This window comes from Balaenoptera physalus (assembly GCF_965194825.1).
Source record: "Balaenoptera physalus genome assembly, chromosome: 9".
Classification (NCBI taxonomy): Eukaryota; Metazoa; Chordata; class Mammalia; order Artiodactyla; family Balaenopteridae; genus Balaenoptera; species Balaenoptera physalus.
The window spans coordinates 41,377,872-41,404,334 of NC_138888.1; the positions used below are offsets into that span (position 1 = coordinate 41,377,872).

Sequence of the window (26,463 nt, forward strand, 5' to 3'; positions counted from 1 at the left end):
GTACCCGAACATTAACAGACTTCTTAAGATTGGATTATTCTTACATTAAAAAGACATAAATAGTCATGATGTATATCACTAATATAGTGCACTTATCTTGCTAATGTTCTATTAGCTTTTCTGTGTATTCATTAATAAGCAATATGTGTCATCCTAGCCTAATTCTGTATAAATGGATACATTAAACTTCTGTTCAGAAGATTTTCTATTCTATGGGCAAGTTAATTGTCAAAGAAAATGTATGTATCTTGAAGGTTTCCAGGAATTTATTTTAAAACCATCTAGGCATTAATTATTTTTATGTGAAAATAGAGAGGGAAGAAGGAAAATAGATCACTTTTCTTTTTTGATTATTCTATCATTTGTTTATTCATGTTTCTAATCTCTAGAAGCAATTTGGTTAACATACTTTATTAAAAGTTAACCTTTGTCTTCATACTTTATCTAAAAGTTAACCTTCAAAAAACCTTTATAGTTTTTTGACATTAGTGGAATATAGTATACTATAATATTCTCTTTTTAATTATTTTAATCTCTGTCATTGTATCAACATTTCTATTCCTAATGCTTTTTGTCTATTTTTTGGTGAGTTTCAAATATCTTTCTCTTCTTTCCTATCCTACTTCTCTTCTTCTCTCTTCTTTCTCAAACCCTCTCCCTCTATTCTCTTCCTTCCTTTTTCTCTCTGTCTCTTCCTGTCTTCCCCCTCTCCTCTCTCTCTCTCTCTCCCCGCCCCCTCCCTCCCTCTCTCTCTCTCTCTCTCTCTCTCTCTCTCTCTCTCTGGGTGTGTGTGGGGGGAATGCGGGGTTCTCTCCAAAGAATTTATAGTTGGTTCTAGTTATCAGGTATACTGAATTTTTAGTCAAATAATTAGTTTGGATTGCTCGTGAAATTGTGCTATGATGACCTTCTTTATTTTCCCTATTGTTGTGACTACAGTCATACATAGAAAGTGTACAGTTGGTATCAAAGAGTCTAAGAAATAATGTAGTTATTAAAAACTTAGGGTCAGAAGTAGGGCTACCTGTGATTAAATTCTGTCACTATCACTTATTAGCTGTATAACCTTAGAAAAGTTACTTAACCAATCTTTTTTTTAAACTTATTTTTAAATATACTATAAAATATTTGGGAGATACAAAAAGGTATACAGAATAATATAATATCCATTTACCCACCACAGAGTTCAAGAAATCAGTATTACTCATGTTGTTGAATATTCTGGTGGCAGCTGTCCCAACTGCATTAATTCCTTTATATATTTATTATATTCTTATGCATTTCTAAAGCATACATTGTAATTTTGCATGTTTCTATCCTGTAGATGATTGCTATCATACTGCACGTACCCTTTTGAAATTCCTACTTTTCCATCATTAATATATTAGTTCCTTCTCTTTTACTTTTTTATAGTTATGTTTTATGATTATACCACATTGACTTTTTCATTTTTCTTTTAATATGTTGGTTATTTTAACTTTTATATTACTATAAACAATGTTATTATGATTAGTGTACATATATATAATGTACATAAGCAAGACATTCATTCATGTACACACTTTCGAATTCAAAGGCTACAGGATGTACACATAGTCAGTTTTAAAAGATAATATCAAAAGGGGTTTTCAAAGCAGTTTGTACCAATTTTCCTTCCTATTTGCAGCATATGATAGGTGTCATTGATCTAAACACCTGACAATACATCCTTCTGAACACTTGTACAATAAGACTTGAAAATGTTTGCTAATTTAATGGGCACAACATATCTCCCTGTGGTTTTAATATGTACTTTTCTGATTATTAAGGAGATTGAGCATCTTTACAGATTCTTATTAGTCGTGTTTGTTCTTTGGGGAAATTCCTGTTCATATATTTTGCTTATTTTTCTATTGAATATTCTTTATTATTGACTTATAGAAAGTAACTATGAAGCTTGAAAACTTTATAGAAATTATATTTCGACTATGTTTTCAAATCTTTTCTCCCTGTTCTTGGCTTATCTTGCTACTTTCTTTATGGTAACATTAGATAAACAATGTTTGTTCTCAATTTTAATGTAGTTAGATTAATCAGTCATTTACTTTGTGCTTTGCCCTTTTTGATTACTATTTAAGAACTAACTTCTTTAGGGCTTCCCTGGTGGCGCAGTGGTTAAGAATCCGCCTGCCAATGCAGGGGACACAGGTTCGAGCCCTGCCGGGAAGATCCCACGTGCCGCTGAGCAACTAAGCCCGTGCACCACAACTACTGAGCCTGCGCTCTAGAGCCCGCGAGCCACAGCTACTGAGCCCGCGTGCTGCAACTACTGACGCCTGAGCGCCTAGAGCCTGTGCTCCGCAACAAGAGAAGCCACAGCAATGAGAAGCCCGTGCACCGCAACTAGGAGTAGACCCCACTCGCCACAACTAGAGAGAGCCCGCGTGCAGCAACGAAGACCCAACACAGCCAAAAATAAATAAATTAAAAAAAAAAAAGAACTAACTTCTTTACCCCCTAGTCAAAAGATGTTTGTTATATTATCTTCTAAATATTTGTAGGTTTTATAAAATTTAATTTCTTCATCTATCTATAATAGGTTTTTTCTGTATGGTCTCAAGAAAGGATAAAGTTATATTTTCTTTTATATTTTCTAGAACTAATTGTTCTAGTACAACTTGTCATATAATTCATTTATTTTCCACAATTGATCTGCATTCCAATTCTGATGTGTGTGCTGTGTTTTGTGATATTTTTTTCTGTTGTTATATTTATCTATCCCTGATCCTATCTTAAATACAACAGCTTTTCAATATAGACAATAGTTAAGAACAGCAAACAATATAGATTTTTTTAAATTGAGATATAATTGACATACAGCATTGTGTAAGTTTAAGGTGTACAACATGTTAATTTGATACATTTATATATCATAATATGATTATCACTGTAGTTTTAGCTAACATCTCCACCATTTCACATAATTATTATTTCTTTTTCGTGGTGGGAACATATAATATCTATACTCTTAACGATGTTAAAGCATATAATACAGTAAAGTTAACTATAATCACTATGCTTTGCGTTAGATCTCCAGAACTTATTCATATTCTAATTGCAAGTTAGTACCCTTTGACAATATCTCCCCAATTCCCACACCTCTCAGCCACAGGTAACCATCAGTCTACTCTCTGTTTCTATCCCCACATATACTGTGAGCTAATATTTGACAAAGTAGCCAAAAACACTCAATGGGGAAAGGATAGCTTTTTCAACAAATGATATTGGGAAAATGGGAATAACAACATGTAGAAAAGTGAAATCAGATTCCTATCTTATGCTATTCAAATGAGACCTGATACGGTAAAACTCCTAGAAGAAAACATAGAGAAGAAATTGACATTGGTCTTGGCAATGATTTTTTGGATATGACACCAAAAGCACAAGCAACGAAAGCAAAAATCAACAAGTGGGGCTATATCAACCAAAACACTTCTGCACAGCAAAAGAAACAATCAACAAAATAAAAAGTGAATCCACAGAATGGGAGAAAATATTTGCAAACCACATATTGGATAATGGGTTAATATCCAAAATATATTAAAAACTCATACAACTCAACCACAAAAAAAGCCTCCAATCTGATTAAAAATGGGCAAAGGAATTAAACAGACATTTTTCCAAAGAAGATATACAAATGGCCAACAAGTACCTGAAAAGATGCTCAACGTCAAAAGATGTTCAACATTACTAATCAGGGAAGTGCAAACCACAACCATAATGAGATTTCACCTCACACCTTTTAGAATGGCTATTATCAAGAAGACAAGAGATAACAGCTGTTTGCAAGGACACAGAGAAAAGGAAAACCTTGTGTATTGGTGGGAATGTACGCTGGTTCAATCACTATGGAAAACAGTATGGGGTTCCTCAAAAACTTAAAAATGTAACTACCGTATAATCAAGCAATCCCACTTCTGGGTATATATCCACAGGAAACAAAAACAGGATATCAAAAATATATTTGCACTTTGATGTTCATTGCAGCTTTATTGACAATAAGATATGGAAACAGCCTAAATGTCCATCAATGGATGAATGGATAAAAAAGATATAGTATATATATGCAATAAAAGATAATTCAGCCATAAGAAAGAAGAAAATTCTGTCATTTGCAACAATATGGATGGACCTTGTGGGCATTACACTAAGTAAAATAAGTCAGACAGAGAAAGACAAATACTGTATGATCTCACACGTGGAATCTTAAAAAGCCAAATTCATAGAAACAAACACTGCAGATTTAAATCTTATCTTTACAACTTGTCAGCTATGTGACTTTCAATATGCTATTTAGTCACCATATAATTTGAGGATTTGGCAAGGATTAGTTTAGCTTATATATGTTGAAAAAACAGAAAATTGCATTGTATGTAGCTAAATACACTATGATAATATTGACATTGTCTTGATCTTGAGTAGGACTTGTATACCCCAACTTGATCTTTTTCTGAGGAAAAATTTTTAAAATTCTTGTCCCTTTTTATTTTTATACTTTTTAGAATGTATCTTTTGCAAACCAGATAATTGATGAGTACAAAATATATTCCTATGGACAAAAAGGAAATATGATATTCTCATCCAGTCTGTCTTTCAACAGGAATATTCACACAATATTTTGCAACAAGAATCTAGAACATCCTGTTCTAAAATGATATACGAAAATATTATTTTTTCCTGTGCTAATGTTTGCGTGCCAAAATTTAGTTGATAACAGTCAGTGAACAAATTCCAAAGGTATGTGAGTGCACAAAGGTGATGGGGAGGATATTGATTATGTGAAAATGAAGACATTCATTGGTTAATCATTCTAATTGATATGTGGTACCACACAGGCAGTGAATCAAAGAGTATCATCTATTTATTACCTGGAACTAATATGTCCCTACTCTACCAAGGAGGTGATGATTATGCTTTGAGTCCCCAGGTTTCAGTGTCAACTTCCTCCCTGTGTCAAACAGTATTCAAAATATTTGGATATTTCCCTTTCCGGATAATGAGCTGCAGGTCCCTTAGGGAAAAGATGATGTTGTAGAGTACTTTCTCCTGGACACCTGACCTACTGTCAAGACAATGGTGTCAGGACCTAGAAATTGGGCAAGGTTCATGATGTTTTATTGTGCTGATTGCCTTCAGCCTTCTGAAAATCCATCTTTGACTTTTTATGATTGTAAAAATTCAATCACCTCTTTGGCGCCGACAAACACTTTATTCAATTAACAGTCTCCAGAATTTAGCTGCCACTTTAGCTTTACCAAATCCATTAAAATTATATCCATTTGGTTTTGAGCAGTTACTTATTGCCACCTAGCTTCTGTTCTTCAGGGTTCTATCATTCTTCTCATTGAGCCTAGTTCTATAATGGTCTCTCCTACTATTCACTCTGATCTACAGAGCAGAACGAGATTCTGGTGCTTTTCTCACTACTGTATTCCTTATGGCTTTGGTAACTGATATGGCACTTGTACCTGCCTTTGGAACACAATTCTCTTTGGGCCTCTGGCCTTATATAGTATATTTACCCTCACCTGCCCACTTTCCTGAACCTTTCAATCCCTTCTTTCACCGTCTGCCCTGACAGTTATGGTATTTTGACCTTAGTTACCATGGATCATTACTTGTTTTATGCTTCTAGGAAACAGCCTCATAGCAAATATGCACCATCTCTTGGAAATCTTGTTAGGCATTAAATCTTATATCTTGGGAGATAACTCACATAGCAATAATTCTTATAGCCTGGTTCCCTTGAACAAGCAACCTTGCTGTTTAAATTCCTGACACATTGCTTGGGATTTCTGCATGCATGTCAAGTAGAAGTTCTTGGTGTATAACTTTCCTGATTTGTAAGATCCTTGTTGGGTTTTGAGACTAAGATAATGTTGGAATTTCAGAAGTGCATCTTATTTTTATACTTCTTGAAAGAGTTTGTATAATATTTGTGTTAATTTTCCTTAAACAGCTGTATAATTCAAAAGCAAAAGCCATACTGATCTGGAGTTATCTTTGTGGGAAGGGTTTTAATCACAAATTAATTTCTTTAATTGCCATTGGCCTGTTTAAATTCTATTTTTATTTTTGTATAAATTTCCATAAATTATATTTTTCAAGAAATGAGTCGATTTAAACTAAATTATCAAATTTATTGATTAAGGTATTTATAATATCCTTCTATTACTTTCTAATCTGTTAAAACTATAGTGATATCACATTTTAAATCCTGATATTAGTAATTTGTATTTTCTTTATTCTTCTTTAGTGATTTATTGACTTGGTTAAACTTTTAAAGAAACTGAATCAAAACTTGATGTTTCCCCTATTGTCTATTTGTTTTCTATTTCACTGAACTCTGTTTTTATCTTTACTATTCACTTCCACCCACTTTCTTCAGGTTTGATTTTTTTTCTAGCATCTTGAGATGAAAACATTAATTTTCAGCTCTTCTTATATTTTAATATAGGAATTTAAGGTTAAGTAAAACTAAGCATTATTTTAGCAACACTGTACAAGTTCTGATATATTTTCCTTACACTAGAGCAGTATTTTCTAATTTCCATTGTTATTTTTCTTTGAACCACGTAGTTTTTAGCATTGTAGTTGCTTAATTTTCAAGCAGGTGAAAATTTTCTGTTTTCTTTTTTCTTCTGTTTATCAATTTCTGCATTATTTGCTCTCTGGAAATATAGCAGACCCCTAATGATTTCAGTATCTTATAATACTGAAATCATTATTCCTTTAAAACCCAGAATGCCATCAGTACTCATACTCTCACTCTTGTAGGACTCTCTCTATATATATTCATTTGGTTGAATTTGTTAATTACATTTTTAGACCTTCTGTAATATTTCTGGGTTTTTGTTTTGATTTTGTTGTTACCTGCTACTTCTTTTACTATTGTAAAATGTGGGCATAATTTCTTACTATAATACTGGACCTACTCTCTTTGTTTCTTGTTATATCAAACTTTCTAAACAGATACCACTTTGAACTTCTTGAAACGAATATGTAGACAACTAATTTTTTCTAGCCATTTTTCTAATATTTAAGGCTCTAAATTTTATTATAAGCAGATTTGGATGCACCCATCACATACTGTTGCCTCATATTTCTATTATACAGCACAATTCATTTTCTAATTTTCAGTGTGTTTTTATTTGACCCATATGTTGTTATAATTATTGTATAATTTGTAAATATTTTAGATTCCCTAGTTGTCATATTGTTATTGATTTCTAACTTTATTCCAGTGTGTTCAGAGATCATACTGTATATAATTTCAATTCCTTGACCTTTGTTTAAACTTGCTTATGTGGCCAGTATATGGTTAATTTTGATAACTAATCCAATGTGTACTTGTAAAGAATTGAATTATTCAGTTAGTGGAGATACCTATATATCTACTTATATCTATATCTACCTGGATATCTAACTAGATATAGATACACATCTTTATATCTGTATCTCTACATACATACAAGCATACTTATAGATTCATACATACATATTTGATTTTGCCAATCACCATATTTAAAGCATTTATTGTTAGGTTTATATTTTGTTTTGTTTCTGGGGAGCTGGGATTTTTTTAGTCTGTGCACTTAATTGATTTCTATTTGTCCTTAACTTGGAGCTATTGAGCGTTTTGTCTAAAATCTTCTACCATGAATATGGAATTGCTATATCTCCTTTAAAATCTGTCAATTTTCTATTTATCTATTTTGAAGCTACATTACATCTTCTTGGTGGATTCACTACATAATCTATGATATGTCTACTATTAAATGTGTTTAAAAGTCCATTTTGTCAGATATTGAATAGTCACTTTCACTTTCTATTGATTTGTGTTTTTATGGTATATATTTTTGCATTCTTTTTCCCCAATATTTCTCTATACTTAATATTTCAGTTGTGCTGATTACTATTACCAGCATATAAATGAATTGTATTTCATCCATTCCAACGATCACTTTTTTTAATTGGAGTATTTGGTTTCTCTACATTTACTGTCAGAACTCATATTTGTTTCAAATTTTTCATCTTCTACTTATATACGTCCCTTATTTTTCCTTTCCTTTCCTTTCTTTTATTTTTTATCTTTCTTTGTTCTGTACCTTGTTTGCTTTTGAATTTTAAAAAGTATCTTTTCTAATTCTCTTTTTTCTCCCTGGTAAATCTCTATTTATAGATATTTTTTATTTTCAAGAGTTACCATAGAAAGTATACTACGAATTCTCAGTTTATTAGTTTAATGCAAATAATCACTTTTAGCATTTCCCAGTAAATACCAGACCTTAGATCATTGTAACTGCATTTACAACTCTTTGATGGTTTTGATTACTTTGTCATTTATTTTAATTTTACATTTAAAAATTCCAAAACATATTAGTAATTATAATTATTATTAATTATACTTAATCAATATTAATTTATATTTATTCATGTTTTAATATTTTGTTTTTCCCAATTTTGTTCTGCATTTTCAGAGATAATACATAACACCCTTCTTCCTGGATCTCTATTACTGGCAGTCTGCTTTGGGACAAATTCCTGGTTTCCACTTGTTTGAAAACATCTTTATTTTAACTTCATGTTTGAAGAGTAATTCCATCGCAGATAGAATTATACATTTTCATTTACTTTCTGTCGGCACTTTTAATGCCATCTAAATATTATTCAGCCATAAAAAAGAAGGAATTACTGATGCATGCTACAACATGGGTTGATTTTGAAAATAGCATTGTGAGAGAAAACAGACACAAAAGGCTACATATTATATGATCCCATTATATGAAATATACATAATAGGCAAATAGACGCAGAAAACAGAATAGTGGTTTTCTGGGGTTGGGAGGAAGGGGGAAATGGGAAGTGACTGCTTAATGGATACAGGTTTTCCTTTTGGGAGTGACAGAATGTTCTGCAGTTAGATAACAGTGATGACTCCACAAAATTATGGATGTACTAAATGCCACTAAATTGTAAACTTTAAGATGGTTAAAATGATAGATTTTATGTTATGTGTGTTTTCTCACAATAAAAAAATGCCAAATAGAAAATTGTATTAAAAATTTTTTTTCTGTTAAAATAGTAGCTGTCAAATTATTGTTGTTGCTTTACAATTAATATTACTTTTTTCTTTGCTGTTTATAAGACTTTGCTTTTACATTTGGTTTACAAAATCTTACCATTATTTGCTTAGGTGTGGGTTTCTTTGGATTTATGTTGTTTAAAGCTCTTGAAGCTTCCTAAATTTGTGGCTTCATTTGTTTCAAATCTTGGAAATTTGTTGGTTATTTACTCTTCAAATATAACTTCTGCCTTATAATTTTCTCCTCTTCTGTGGGTCCATTTATACATAGTTTGGATATTTAACCATATCTCTTATAGTCCATATATCTTTACCCTATCTCTTTGCTTTAGTCTGTATTCTCTAATTATTTTTCTTCCACTTCTTAACTCCTGTTTTGAATTATTAATATCAAGTATTTTGTGTTTCATTTTTGAAATTTCTATTCGATTTTTTATAGATATTATAGATTTGTTTTTGGTGAAATTCTCCATCAATGTATCTATTCTCTTGAGCATATTCAACAAAATTATTTCTAATTCTATGTTTAATTTCTTCAGGATCTGAATTGCATGTTGGTCTGTGTCTCTTTTTTATTTTTTCTTAATTTTTAGACATTATTTCTGTCTTCATTAATTTTTATGCTAGCTATTTTATACAAAGTAAGGTAGATGTTCTAAATGATGTAATACTCCTTCAGAGATTATTCATTTGCTTTTGCCAAGCAGTGAGAACAGAAGCAGTTCTTGTTCCAATCAGAGACTGAGATTATTAGGCCATGTTTCTGTCTCTGTGAGGACTGATCTATTTCTGGTATACTTTACTAATCAGGTATTTCAACTAAAAGCCTTCCAGGGTTTTCAACTGCAAGCCAAGTATAAATACTATGTCTCTTCCTTAGTGGCCCCTAAACACTAATTTTTGTGTCTCCAGCTCAATAAAACTGGTGAAAGCTCTGCTTAGTCTTTTATCTTCTTGTTACAACTTTCTGCTTGGGTTTTTTGACCTTTTGTTCTGTTCAGCTTAAATATCAACTAATGCCTTGAGGGCTGGGGAGCACCACATAAAGTCAGCTCACTTCCCTTTAGTTTCTTTTCCCTCAGTGATACTGTCTCAATTCCTGCCTGCTTGGGTCGTGCTACCTTCCAGTGTCTGTCTGTCTAGGACCATGAGACAGCTGGAAGCTTGGGGGTGCCTGTTTTGGCTCAGTCACTTAGCCCAGAACCACAATGTAATGAGTGAATACATCAAAGTGGAAAAGTGGCAGAGAATGTTATTTTCTTCACAATGCATTTTCCTTTGTCTGGCATCTTTTATACTCAAATCCTGGGTACCCTGGATGTTCTCTGACACATTCTGACAACTGGGGTTTTAGTCTCATATAAGTTGATCCTTGATAGCCAAAAACAGTTTTTTAAAAAATAGTTGTTTTAATACAGAAATATTTTGAGAAAAATTGAGAATGTATTCTTTTTGAAAGGATTTATGTTAGATTCTATCATGTGCAATAACACAATTTTCAGTTAATTTCTCAGATTGGAATTACCCACAACAAGCAGATGGTGTAAATTTGAAATCCAAACTCACAAAGAGCCACTCTTCTTTTCCTTTGATAGTTTTTTTTTTTTTTTCCAGTCTGTAATTTCATTAAAGCAATGGTTCTTCTATTCTGGCTTCATATGAGGTTCTAAGTTCTTAATACCTGCTTTACATGGGCCCAGTGCCTCATATATAGACCCCGATGTTAACCTTAAATTCCCGCATCTAAGTTACCAAAGACCATCAGTGTAGGCATGTCTTCATTGGCATGTTCAGCCTTCCTTACTTAAAAGTACTTTTGGTTTGCCAAGTCTCATTCTATTGTTCCTACTGGTGGGCTCTTGAAAAAGTCCTTTTAATCTGAGTTGTATGTCATCCTGAATTATGTATCATATCTTTTTTCCTCTCAGAATATGTTTATAAACTCAATATAATTTTCTGAGAGACACTTCAATCAATTTTATATATTTTCTAGAACAGTGCTGTAAGCCACAATCAAAAAAAAAAAAAAAGTTTCGGTTTTGTAAGTCCAGAAATGATACCAAATACCAGATACTCAGCCTTGAATGTGGTTGTCCAAATCTATCCCTGTAATGTTTTATTAACTTCTAGAACCAGAACCCAAATCCACTTTTTTTCTGGTACAGATATACCTTCCAGTTGGTCTTTTCTAGTTTCCAGTGGTAAAGAGACTATATCAGTGGTTCCAAAAAAACTTTTAATACTTTTTTTGTCTCTGCCAGCCAAACCTTCAGGGACCCTTATCAGCCAGGGAAGCAGGGCAATGACTTTAACGTATAAAAGCTTAACAACTGCTTAGTATCTTCATTCAGAAAGTTCTCTAACTTCTTAATAATTGAAATGTTTATAAATGTTGAATAAAATTGATCTCTAGTTTGTAACTTTATGAAAAAGTTTTTGAAAATTGATTTTCTCATGTTAGAGAAAGTGCACAGTCTTGCCTAGCTCTGTTTTTCTATTAAGTCCCTGATAATTTCCTCTTTCAAACATTATGATTCTGGTCACAAAGCAGTCTCTACTGGATGCCTCTGACTTTGCAAGTGTGTTCCAAAGCCCATCATGGTTTCATTGGTTAAGTTGTTTTCCTTTGTAGAATAGTCTCGCTATTTTGGAAAAAGTGTGATATTTGCTATTTTAGGATAAGAATTTTAATAATAGTTGTCACCAGTACTTTCACAGTACTCTGGTATTAAAAAAATTAAATAAAAAGCCATTTAGAAACGATTCACTTCTGCAAAGAGACAGAATTTTTATAAGTATTCTCAGGAAAATTCACTACAATTATATTTTTATTATTCCTTTCACGTATAGCATGACTCTTCCCCAAGCACCTCCTTTTTTGCAAGTCCCTAAATTACTTCACATCCAAATGACCCTCACCTCACCTTTTCTTCTGGACATATTTTATTCTCTTTAGAGAGCATTTCTTTGTAGGTTTCCAGTGTAAATCAATCTAGCATTTCTGGCTTCAATTTCTTAGTTTTATTCATTACTGTGATCTACTTTAAAAAAAATAAAAAACAAGAGACATATCTATCTAGCAAAAACAAGTGTTGCTTTAGTGTGTTGGGAAGTACAAGAGACTCTATATAATCACCAAATAATCTACAGTATGATACACATAATCACACACACACACACAACACAAACATCCTGATTTTTAAACACTGATCAACACTTTGCTAGATTTATTATGTGTTGTAGAAAACATTTTCATTCCCAAATTAACTGCTAAAATCATGCCAGTAAAAATGTTTGTCTGGACTTTTGTACTTCTTATATTTTTAAATCAATATCATGGTTACAAAAGGCATTTGTTAAGAAAATTCTTAGATAATTACTTGGTCACCGAGTGTTTACAAGCAAGCCATGAGTATAACTTTAGGAATCAAAACGAATTAATTTGCAAAAACATTAACATTTTCTTCTTGGTCCAGCTACACGGTTAAAAATGAGGTTAATATTCTTTCAACCAGATGGTCAAGTATGAATTTGGGGGCCATTAAAATGTGGTTTTTGTTTTTTTTTTTTAATAAATTTATTTTATTTTTATTTTTGGCCGTGTTGGGTCTTTGTTGCTGCGCATGGGCTTTCTCTAGTTGCAGCAAGCGGGGGCTACTCTTAGTTGTGGTGCACTGGTTTCTTATTCAGTGACTTCTCTTGTTGCAGGGCACTGGCTCTAGGCATGCAGGCTTCAGTAGTTGTGGCACACGGGCTCGGTAGTTGTGGCTTGCGGGATCTAGAGTGCAGGCTCAGTAGTTGTGGCACACAGGCTTAGCTGCTCAGTGGCATGTGGGATCTTCCCGGACCAGGGCTCGAACCCGTGTCCCCTGTATTGGCAGGCGGATTCTTAACCACTGCACCACCAGGGAAGTCCTAAAATGTGTTTTTAAGAGCATATATTTCATTTTCAGCTTAATTTTAACTTCCTGATTGAAAATAGTTTGAGACACAACTACTTTGTAGATTCCCCAATATGTTTACCTATCATGAAGGCCTCTCTATCCACAGTAATTCTAGGGGAATAAAAGATTCAGGTATTTGGCATGTTTTACTTCCTTGTCTTACTGTGATTGTTATACTTATGCTCAACTCAATTTATCAATTAAGAATTATTTTTCTTCAAAATGTTCCTAATTTGATTTTAAAGATCTGTATTATGCTTATAGCCTTCATGCTATACTTACACTTTTCTTTCCGAAGATACACCATGTTTAGTCTCACTTCTAATTAATCAGTAATAAAGCACATATTTGACTATCTGACAACTTTTAGATTGATTTCACTTACTCTGTATCACAAAATAGTAGGTTTTAATTGGAGTGTTATTTTTAAAGAAAATGAAAAATGAGGATTTATTATACCATGTAGTATATAGTAGTTCATAGCAGGCCAAGAATCCCATTGCCAACAACTAGAAAAACTTGGGTAGAGCATCAGAGAACTGGAAAATAACTTGGACTAGACAGTCTAAAATACCAGAATGGGGACAAGCATTTGGAGTATGGACAGTCATTTCCCCTTCTGGACCCTGAAGGTGGTTTGTTTTGATAGGTTCATGTCAGGAAGGGATTCTTGCAGGCGAGGGAGCACTTTTGCTTGAGTTCAGTTTGTAGAGTGTTCTGTTTCATGATCTAGGTGTCTATATTACATGCTTCAGTTTATGAAAATTCATTGAGCTCTACACTTATGTGTTTGCATTTTTTGTATGCATATAATACTTCAATTAAAGAATTTTAAAAGTAAATGAAGAATAGCATCAAAATATACAAACTAGAAAATTTTGTAATTTTATGATATCTGCAAACTCACTGAGTTGAGAAACGGAATGAACCATAATTTAACGGTGTTTGTAAATAACATTTGATTGAGTATAATTGTGACATGGTTTGAATGCATTCATGAGTGTCACCATTTAATATTCTGTAACCAAAAACAAATTTTTTAAATACTGTTTGCACAGTGACAAGTTCAACAATTTATAAAGCTAGCTGCTTGGACCTTTTCAGATTTACTGATGAATCTAACTAACATTGCAGTTTGCTCAATCCGGCAGACTAGCACTTCTCACTAAACGTGTGACATTACACAAAGAGTAATCTGCCCTCTTCTCTCTGATTGTGATCTCTGTTTAACACAGGTATACTTCCTCCTAGACAGAGTTCCTCTTTCTTAATAATACATTGTCCTTTCCTCATTAGACTTTTACCACACAATACAAAATTGAAGCTACTGGATTTATTTATTTGCTTTGTGTGCATTTGGAAATAAAGTTAAAACATTTCAAAGCCTATAATTACATAGAGGAGATGGCATTTCCCAGAAAAAACCATAAGAAAAAAACCCAGTCACATGATGCCAAGAGAGTATAAGGGATGCACACAGTGTGTTGATACATGGGGCTTCTAGAACGAATCTTGGGAAAAATAGGTACTCAATAAATACTTTCTGAATTGAATGGATAAAATTTTAAAAATGAACTTTTTTTCCCTAAATCATTGAGTTAAATTAAACTTCACAAAAACTCAACATATGTATCCTGTGTCTTTGAGATAATCTTGGCACATCACTGCGTTCCCACAAATACTCATCCCAAATTGAGAGGCCCAGACATAAAGACATAATTAGGAATATGTTAAAAGCTTAAGTGACAAATTGTTCATCACAACATTCATTATAAAATAGAAGCAACCTATACATCAACAAATGGAAGTTAATTAAATCTATTCATTGAAATATGTATAATCTAATGAATGATATATAAGAATTTAATTTCTGGGAAGTGAGTACTTTTAATTTCTAATATATTCACTTATTTACACTATCTAGAAACATTGCAGCACAGTAGTTAAAAGCTTAGGATTTTAAAAAATAATTAGATAAATAAAGCACTTATATCTGGCACAAAGTAAGTGCAATGTAAATATTACTACTTTAAGTGTTTTATATTTTATTACAATACACTGATATTGTTTTAGGAAAACATAATGCCTTATTATAATAAAAATCATTTTGTGTAGGTTTTCATGGACATGAAAGTGTTTCTGATATGATGTTTAGTGAAAATGTATGTTTAGAAAAGTATTCATTATATGATTTTAACTGCATATAAAATGTAGAAATAGATATTAAGGATAAAGAAAATGTTCATCCTGGATTTTTTTAAATTACAGACTATGTTTACTTTTTTCTCCTTCTCTTTTTGATATTTTACCAATGAATGCCATATTAATGAATTTAAATTATCAAAAAACATGGGTAACACTCTTTTCGAAAAACATGTAAATATTGAGGCAGACTATGACAGAATAGTGTGAGAACAGCTCTCACATTTTATCATCTAGGCCCAGATCTTAGCTTTACCACTTTAATTCTTTTTTCACATCCTTTTAAGGCTAAGGTCTAAAATTTTGAACATGAGGAAATTTTTTTTTGCAAACTGATGATCTTCAACCCACTTAAAAAAATGAGCCCTCCAATTGGGACAAGAAGGAAAAATATATTTTAGGTGATAAAATCTGTAAACCAAGTTATTTTTCTCACACTTATTCCGATTTACAAAGCTCAAGTTTCAAATCAGAAGCTCTAGTTTTCCAAGAAACACATTCTTTTCTGCTCAAAGGAGCCTGGAAATGGCCCATATCAAGTCACCTCCCTTTCTTCAAACCAAGAATAAAATCCTCTCTGAGGCCCAATCCAATCTAAACAAGCCTGAATTGTCAATCATGGCCATGAAGGCCACTGACAAAGGCTTAGCTGATTCATGAAAACAAGAGCTGGAATAAACTCTCCATGTTCTTGTTCTTCATGATTCACGAAATCATTAAAAAACAATATTTAATTGAGTTCTTCTCAAATTAATTTACCATTACAATTAACTAAAATAATCTAAAGGAAATATTCATATGGAGAGACTGAAGCAGGGAGAATTACATACTATCAAAATCTTAATGCAATCCCAGGAAGAACACAGATCAAGAGACACCTGTCAGGCAGGGTGATATAAAATGGCGCCAGAAGTCTAACCAAGAACCCTTTCATCTGACTTCTCCCATGCAATCAGCACCACCTTAATTCTCAGTAAAATCATGCCAGGTACAATAAATGGCACATCCTACTTCAACCTCTTTTGTAATGTACAGCATGTGTGGTTTGCCAAATATGGAACTTCTGCCTAGAGATGATCAGAACTTTGCTTGCTCTTGGTTGTGGCTGACTAGCTATTGTACCTGGAGTATGGTTGCATCCTTCAGATAGTCCTGAAAAGAACTAGCTCACCTGCCTTGAATTTGAAAAATAGCAGTGGCAGTGGGCTTGACTTGCAATTTACTGAAGTGTCAACTTCTTATTGAAGAGGTGCCTATGAGTGAATGGACTATGCAGGTTTTTTTTTTCTTTTCACCTCTTCTGCTTTAGCTGTTTGTTTTGGGACAATACAACATTTATTAATTTAGGAGTAATTCATTTCTCCTTAAGGAAAAACTGAAGAAAGGAGAATAAAAAATGGACAAAGCCTGAAACCATTCCTTTTCACATCATTAAAATAAAAAACACCCATGAAATAGGTTGACACAATTTATAAAAACAACACTTTTAGATTATTGATAAATTTTCTTTACCTATGTCATTCTTCTTTCCCAATAATGTAGGTAATTAAAATATTTATCTCTGCTACCCACTTCTGCTCTTACAAAATTTTTTCCCCAGGAGAATGGCCTCTGTGTGCATTTTATGTGGACAGACACAGCTGCTCTCATAGCCTCAATTAAAGTAGCAAAGGTGAGGGTTAAAGAATCAGGACACAGAGCCATGTGGTTTTTATGCAACTACAAGAATTTGAAGACATGTCAATAATTTTTAAACTTTTTACATAATTTATACATAAAAACACAGGTATATATAATCATATTAGAATCAGTTGCATATTCAATAACTGTAAAATATATTAAAGGTTTTGGACCGCTTGGTTAAAATAAGCAATAGTCATTAACAATACTATTTTTAGTTTTAAATATTTGTTTTATTTGGAAAAGTTAATTATCTCTAGGCTAGTCTTCTGAAAGAATTTGACCAATCCATTAAGTTTACTCCAATGTTATCATACAACCTCGCTCTGGTGAACTACAGTGTGGCTGGTTTATTTTGGGAAGCAAATGTGACACTGCTAATGAGAAGTGTTAGAAACAATGAAACTGCAATCAAACATTAGCAAGTCTTTATTCCTAAAACATTATTCATGCTCATTCTGGATCTCTTGTGAGTAGGAGAAACAGGCAGACTGTCCCTGTTATGAAGCCATATATGTGCACATCTAGTACTGCTAAAAAATCACACGAAGATTTTGTGAGTAATAGAATTCCTTTGATCTGATGTATATTGTTTGCATATCGTAAGAGAAACTGACATCTGAAAGAAAATCTGTCTAAACTCATCCTGACTTAGGCCCTGAATGTGTTCATTCAATCCTTGGCCTTCATTTACATTCTAATGAGTTATGGCAATAACTGAAATGTTTAAGTACTAATGTAACAGTGAGTGAGTAATTGAAAGTTTCAGTCAGGAGAAAAGTTCATTAGGTTTAAGGTTACTGAATAGTGTCAGCTTCACAGAATACATAGGTACATAATTAGCTCAGTATTCATCTTTTCTCCTGTGTGCCCATTTACTTTTGCTTTAAATCAGAGGTCATAGAAGAAAGGAAACTCTCAAAGAAAAGAAAATATTCCTGGGAAAATATTCCCAAACAACAGAAACAAGCTCTAAAGAGTTTCCAGAGGCTTAAAATCTTAATTGAGTATGAAAGATAAGCAAAAGGAAAGTAGTAATGAAGAAAATTAATAATTCAAATAGACCCTTAGGAGAATCATTTATTTCATTAAAAAAAGAAACTTCTCCTTTCTAATGATAAAATTCTCATCTATGTATCATATCCTTTTTCCTTTTTTTCAAACTTTAGTTTTGAAAGTATCATATTGAAGTTGAAACCTTTTTGATCATTTACTCAGCCACATATCTTTTCAGTGAAGATAAGTTATGATTTGTGCACCAAGAAATATCTGCTATACTTTTTATATTATCTTAAATAGACATTGCATATCACTTTCTGTGATAGGAAATAATTTAAGACATACACAGCACTAAGGGTAGGAAATTCTGCTTCAAAAAAATTCCACACTAAGTTAGGGTAATTCAGTAATTTAGAAAATAAATATGCATTTGTCTATTTCTGCCGGATTTACCTGTATTCATTAGCAATAACACTTGCAACAAATGAGCAGAACTAGAACTTCCATTTTACTTCCATTAACTCTGGACAAACTAATGAATTAACTCCACATTAAATCACCTGCAGTAACGAGCCACCAGAACTCAAAATATCCATAACTCTATGTGAGCCTCAGATCATATATCATTCATTTGAAGAATTTGAGTCAAGTTCTCACATCAGGTGAAATAAGTTTGGGGGCATCACAGGGGCCCAGGGAGAAGACCTACTGCATTTGTTGGTGGGTCAAACAGCACATAAATATGGGCAAACCTTTAACAATCTTTATAAGCATCACAAAGACTGACCATGCATTTCAGTTAAATTTTAAACAGACTACTGATTTTACACTGTTTCCTATTATGCAGGAATAATAGGAATTAACTAGAAAGTTAATATGTAATACTAACTCCTAAGTCTTCACCTGCAGAGATTTTCATTTAATTGACCTGGAGTTAGGCCCAAGAAACAATATTTTTACCAGTTCTCCAGGTGATTCTAAAACTCATTATGCCAACAATTTGCCTTTAAAAAATACATTGACCAAATCATAAATCTAGAGCATATGCCCAAGGAGAGAAGCAGCAACTGCTTCGGTTCCTCATCTGGTTATTCCCACATTCTCTTCCTCAGGTTTTTAAGAAGGTTAAAAACATGAGTCACATAATTTGATATAGACACACCACTCTATAAAAGGATAGTGTCATTTCAGTAGTTGAAGCCACAGTGCTCTGGAGAAGAGTCTTGTGAAACTTCATAAAGATTAGAGAAGCCCAGTGACACATAAACACCCTCAACCTTGTAAATTTTGACTCTATGACTCTAAGAGTAGTAAAATTCTACCTTGATCTGGTTTTATAGGCACCAACGAAAAACCAACTACTGTAGAAAAGAACTAATGAGTAGGTGCTGACAGTGGCACCCAGAATATAATTTTGTTTAATTTGTAAGTCTTAGTATAAGCCTCTGGGGTCACAGTTAAGCATGTTTTAGAACATTTTCTATATTCATAATTCAACATGATTGGAGCTTCTAGTAGTAACTATCATGAAAATATAGACATGCAAGTTTGCAATTGCTGAAATATAGGTTTGGGATGAGTTTGCAAATGAACTTCCCAGAATCCAGGTAGTATTTCCCCAAAACAGTCCTCCAAAATTAAAGTCATGAGACTAATGAAAGCAGTATTTAGAGGAAAATTTATAGCATTGAATGCATGTATTAGAAAAGAAGAAAACTCTAAAATCAATGAGCAAAGTTTCCACATTAGGAAACTAAACCCAAAGTAAACAGGAGAAAAGTAACAAAAAGTTAAAGTAGAAATCAATGAAATTTAAAACATAAAATCAGTAGAGAAAATCAACAAAACCAAAAACTGATTCTTTGATAACATCCATAAAATCAATAAGACTATAGCCAGAATAACTAAGAAAAAGAGAGAAGACATAAATGACTAATATCAGAAATGATAGAGGTGGCGTCACCACAGATTCACATGATTAATTAAAAGGATAATAAAGGACGGCTATGAACAACTCAGTTACATGAAATGGACCAACTCCTTGAAAGATAAAATCTGCCAAAACTTACACAAGAAGAAATAATCTGAAGAGGCCTATATCTAGTAAATTGACTCAATAAACAATAACCTTCCATCCTGGGCATATATCTGGAGAAAACCATAATTCAAAAAGATACATGCACCCCAATGTTCATTGCAGCACTATTCACAATAGCCAGGACATGGAGACAACCTAAATGTCCATCAACAGAGGAATGGTTAAAGAAGATGTGGTACATATATACAACGGAATATTACTCAGCCATAAAAATGAATGAAATTATGCTATTTGCAGCCACATGGATGGACCTAGAGATTGTCATACTGAGTGAAGTAAGTCAGACAGAGAAAGACAAATATATGATATCGCTTATGTGTGGAATCTAAGAAAAAAGCTACAAATGAACTTATTTACAAAACAGAAATAGAGTCACAGATGTAGAAAACAAAATTATGGTTACCAAGGGGGAAAGGAGGGGGAGGTATAAATTGGGAGTTTGGGAATAACATATACACACTACTATATATAAAATAGATAACTAATAAGAATCTACTGTATAGCACAGGGAAATCTACTCCATATTCTGTAATGAGCTATATGGGAAAAGAATCTTAAAAAGAGTGGATATGTGTGTATGTATAAATGATCCACTTTGTTGTAGAGCAAAAACTAACACAACATTGTAAATCAACTATACTCCAATAAATATTAATTTAAAAATGTAAATTAAAAAAATATTAAAACAACAACAACAAAAATAATAATAACCTTCCAAAACAGAAAACACCAGGCCCAGATGGGTTAACTGGTGAATTCTACCAAATTTGTAAGAAAAAAAATTATACAAATTTCTACAATCTCTTTCAGAGGATAGAAGCAGTGGTAATACTTCTTAACTCATTTACAAGGCTAGCATTGTTCCAATACCTAAAACAGACAAACATGTTACAAGGAAAGAAAGCTACAGAACAATAGCTCTCATAAACAGAGATGAAGAAATCTTCAACAAAATGTTAGCAAATCAAATCCAAAAAAGTATAAAAAGAATCATACACCATGATTAAGTGGGCTTTATCCCAGGTATGCAAGGCTGGTTCAACATTCAAAATTCAATTGATGTAATCCATCATATCAACAGGGCAGATAAAAAAATCATATAATCGTATCAATAGATTCAGAAAAAGCATTTAACAAAACTCAGTACTTATACATGATAAAAATTCTCCATAAACTAGTAACAGAGGGGAAATTCTGCAACTTGAGAAAGAATATCTGCAAAAAAAGCCTATAGCTAATGTCATACTTAATGGTGAGAAACTAGAAGCTTTCCCACTAAGATCAAGAACAAGGCAAGGGGGACTTCCCTGGCAGTCCAGTGGTTAGGACTCTGTGCTTCCAATGCAGGGGACGCAGGTTCGATCCCTGGTCGGGGAACTAAGATCCCACATGTTGCGTGGTGCAGCCGGAAAAAAAAAAAAGAACAAGGCAAGGATGTCCCTTCTCACCACTCCTTGTCAACATCATACTGGAAGGTCTAGCTAATACAATAAGACAAGAAAATAAAATAAAAGATATACAGATTGAAAAGAAAGAAATAAAACTGTCTTTGTTCTCAGATGAAATAATCCTATATGTAGAAAATCCAAATGAATCAACAAAATATTTCTTTTTTAAAAAATTTATTTATTTTGATTTATTTATTTTTGGCTGTGTTGGGTTTTCATTGCTGCATGCGGGCTTTCTCTAGTTGCAGTGAGCAGGGGCTACTCTTCATTGAGGTGTGCGGGCTTCTCATTGGGGTGGCTTAGCTTGTTGTGGAGCATGGGCTTTAGGCATGCAGGCTTCAGTAGTTGTGACACGTGGGCTCTGTAGTTGTGGCTCATGGGCTCTAGAGCACAGGCTCAGTAGTTGTGGTGCATGGGCTTATCTGCTCCGCATCATGTGGGATCTTCCCGGACCAGGGCTCAAACCCACGTCCCTTGCATTGGCAGGCAGATTCCTAACCACTGCACCACCAGGGAATCCCCAACAAAATATTTCTGAAACTAATAAGCAATTAGAACAAGACTGTAGGATGCAAGGTTAATATACAATAGTCAATTGGGGGCTTCCCTGGTGGCGCAGTGGTTGAGAGTCTGCCTGCCAATGCAGGGGACACGGGTTCGAGCCCTGGTCTGGGAGGATCCCACATGCCGCAGAGCAACTAGGCCCATGAGCCACAATTACTGAGCCTGCGCGTCTGGAGCCTGTGCTCCGCAACAAGAGAGGCCGCGATAATGAGAGGCCCGCATTGCAACGAAGAGTGGCCCCCACTTGCCGCAACTAGAGAAAGCCCTCGCACAGAAACGAAGACCCAACACAGCCATAAATAAATAAATAAATAAACAAACAAACAAACCCAAAGTTTAAAAAAAAAAAGTAACACTCAAGATTTCAGCTTTAAAAAAAAAAAAAGTCAACTGCTTTCTTTTATACCAGCAATGCACAAGTGAAATTTAGAACTGAAAGTACAATACCATTTACATTAGCATCACAAAAATGAAATAGTTATAAATTTAACAAAATAAGATCTGTATGAGAAAAAAACTACAAAATTATGATGAGCAAAATCAAAGAAGAACTAAACAAATGGAAATATATTCCATGTTCATGGATAGAAACCAAATATTGTCAAGATGTCAGTTCTTCCCAGCTTGGGCTATAGATTCCAATGCAATCCCAGTTAATATCCCAGAAAGTTATTTTATGGATATTCACAAAGTGATTTTAAAGTTTATATGGAGAGGAAAAAGACCCAGAATAACCAACACAATATTGAAAGAGAAGAACAAAGTCAGAAGACAGACAGTACCCAACTTCAAGACTTACTATAAAACTGTGGTAATCAAAGACAGTGTGATACTGGTGAGATAACAGAAAAAGAAATTAATGGAACAGAATAGATGGCCCAGAAATAGACCCACATAAGTACAGTGAACTGGTCTTTGACAAAGGAGCAAAGGCAACACAATGGAGCAAAGGTAGTCCCTTCAACAAATGGTGCTGGAACAAATGGACATCCACATGCAAAAATAAATCTAGCTATATAACTTAGACTTTTCACAAAGGCTAACTGAAAATACATCACCAACCCATACATAAAACACAAAATCATAAAAATCCTAGAATATAACATAGGAGAAAACCTAGATGACCTTGAGTACAACAATGACCTTTTCAACACAACACTAAAGGTGTGATCTGTGAAAGAAATAAATGGACTGGTCTTCATTAAATTTAAAAACTTCCACTCTGTAAAAGACAATTTCAAGAGAATAACAACACAAACTGGAGAAAATACTTGCAAAAAACACATCTGATGATGTATTGGGTTGGCCAAAAAGTTTGTTCAGGTTTTTCTGTAACATTTTATGGATGTTATCCAAATCTAAATTTTGTTTTCCAAAATTTAGAATCAACTCCTGAAACTCAACAATAAGGAAGTAAACAATCCCATTTTAAATGGACCATAAAACTGAACAGATACCTCACAAGGATCATATACAGATGGCAAATTATCATGAAAATTATTCTACATCATAAGCTGTTGGAGAATTGCAAGTTAAAACAATTGATATCACTATATATCTATTAGAATGGCCAAATCTGGAACACTGACGTCAAATGCTGGTGAGAATGTACAGCAAAAGTAATGCTCATTAATTGTTGCTGGGAATGTGAAATGGTACAGACACTTTGGAAGACAGTTTGGCTATACCTTACAAAACTAAACAATCCAAGCAAACTCTTACCATACAATTGAGCAATCACACACCTTGGTATTTACCATGCAGAAACCTTCACATGGATGTTTAAAGCAGTTTCATTCATAATTGCCAAAACTTGAAAGCAACCAAGATGTCCTTGGTGATTGAATAAATAAACTATAGTATATCCAGGTGACAGAATATTATTCAGTGCTAAAAAAGAAATGAGCTATCAAACAATGAAAAGACATGTAGGAATCCTAAATCCATATTACTAAGTAAAATAAGCCAATCTGAAAAGACTACACACTATCTGATTCCAAATATATTACTTTCTAGAAACGGAAAATCTATAGAGACATTAAAAAATCAGTAGTTGCCAAGAAGGAGGGAAGGATTTTTAGAAGCACAGAGGACATTTAGGGCAGTGAAACTATTCTCTTTGATACTACAGTGGTGGATAATGCATGTCAATAAACATGTGTCAAAACTCACAGAATGTACACTAAGAGTGAACCCTAATGTGAGCTATGGCCTTTGAGTGATAACGGCGTGTCAGAAGTCATCACTTGTAACAAATATACCACCGTGTACAGTATGTTCATGGTGAGGGAGATTGTAAATGTGTGAAAGCAAAGAATATATGGAAACTCTAGTTTCTGCTCAATTTTGCTTTGAAAATTAAAACTTCTCTAAAAAATAAAATCTATAAAAAAGACAAACCATGTTACATAATAATCATCAATGGCAAAACAAAGAAACAAACTAAAAACAAAAACCAAAAAATTATATTAAGGTAGATTCTGTATTACATATACTCCATAATTTATAAACACAAGAGTGATTCATATGACTCACGACATTCTTTTAAAAAAATAAAGACAAATTCTAACCAAAGCTTCTTAGTCAATGCTCCTTAAAAAGTAGCTTTGGCAGAGAGGCTCATGCTATCCTTTTCTTGGTAAGTATAAGAGCAAAAACTATTCCAGGCCACTAGACACAGACTCTAGCCAAGAAGTTCATATGAACAAAATTTTGACTTGTTGCAGATGAAGTAACTACTATAACATGAGAGTCACTTTGGAGTAAAATAAGATTATTTCATAAAAAGCAATGATTTATACTCATCACATTTCACCAGTTCTCAATCAGAAATAAATACAGACTTATATTAGGAAAATATCTCCACACTGGAAAACACAACTTCAAGTTAATATACCTCCAATCATTGCACCTTGTGAAGTAAAAATATTTAAACTGTTATTAGTTGGCCTGGAATATATTTTAAAAGCCTTCTAAATTAAAAAATAACATAACAAGTAATAATTTCCTGGAATATCTTAGGTTCTGGTGCATTCATGTATGATTCCAGACTATCCCTTTTTGGAGAAAAAATACATAACAATTAACACACTCCAGGGACACAGTGTAGTAAGACCAACTGTCGATCCATGTGGGAGTAGTATAGCAGTTTGGTTAATTACTATTATTCTAACAATAGAGGCAGAGATTTTACTAAGTATTACTTATTAACCACATGTATTACAAAGAATCAAATTTTCTTTTCAAGATATAGTGTATCTCTTCCTATAAAGCTTACAAAGTTTATAAAGCTGTTTCAACTGCCAGATGGACCAACTTGTAAGGACACAGACACATGTGATACTCAAGAGCTTTGTAATCTGACAACTAACAGTGTGAAACAACAAATCAAAGCACATGGAATAGATGGAGTGAAAAAAAAGCAGTGGAACAACAACAAAAATATATTGCTTTACCCTAGTAATAAATGTTACCATGAAGTTCAAGCAAAAGAGATCAGGAAAATACTGTAAGGAATAATTAGCAGTCCTGGAGAATTGTTAAGATAAGAAAACCCCACTTTATTTCTTTATAATTTTCTAAAATTTTGTTAGTCATTTTTCCCCATTCCATTTCCAAGGTTGTTTATGTTTGCAAACTTGTTTGTAACATTTAAAAATAAGGAGAATGGAATGTGCCTGCATCTATGAAACAAACCATTCAACCCTACTTTGCTCCAGAAATACTGACTGATTTTTCGTCATAACTGTAAAAGCTGCATTCGTCATCCACAGATGCCAAGAAATTGTTAAACAGTTGTGACCAGCATCTTGGTCAGCTGGGTGCTCTGTGTGCCCTCCCAATACAGATATGGGCAAAACATACTGTTCAAGCCCTCATAAGAAGTAGAGGAAGACCCTCAGATGATCTCGCCGTCACATCACCACCAGATGCAAATCTAACCAAGCACACACACACATATGATTTCAAATCAGAGCTTTAAGCCAGGAGCAACAGGCAAATGGGAGCAGTATGGTACCTTCGGCTGGGTGCCAATAGGAAAGCTGATCTAATATCTGATCCATGGCCCAGTGTGAACCCGGCTGCTTGCATTAAGGCAGAAATCTTAAGGGGGCTGAGATTGTTTCTAGTCGGTTGCTTCCCCTAAGCCAAAAGAAACAATCCTGTCTGGAGAAAAGCTTACTGAATTTCGGCCTGCAAGACTCCTACAGATGATCAAGTAGTGAGCTACTCACATACACATTTATTATTTGACTTGCTTTTCATTCTTTCTGGCAACACAGACCTTATTCTGGGATGACTTTTCTTTTTGAAATATATCCTAGAAAATTACCTTACCATAGGCTTTTTTTTTTTTTTTTTTAAATTTATTTATTTATTTTTGGCTGTGTTGGGTCTTCGTTT

At 33.5% G+C, this 26,463-nt stretch overlaps 1 long non-coding RNA gene across 1 annotated transcript in view; it reads left to right on the top strand.

Annotated features, from left to right (window-relative positions):
• The first annotated feature begins 1,610 nt into the window (after positions 1–1,610).
• Positions 1,611–26,463, top strand: part of LOC309667002 — a 31,066-nt gene continuing 6,213 nt past the window's right edge. Inside the window, exon 1 of the long non-coding RNA XR_014267465.1 lies at positions 1,611–26,402. This is a non-coding gene — a long non-coding RNA (uncharacterized lncRNA). The remainder of the gene's footprint in view (positions 26,403–26,463) is intronic.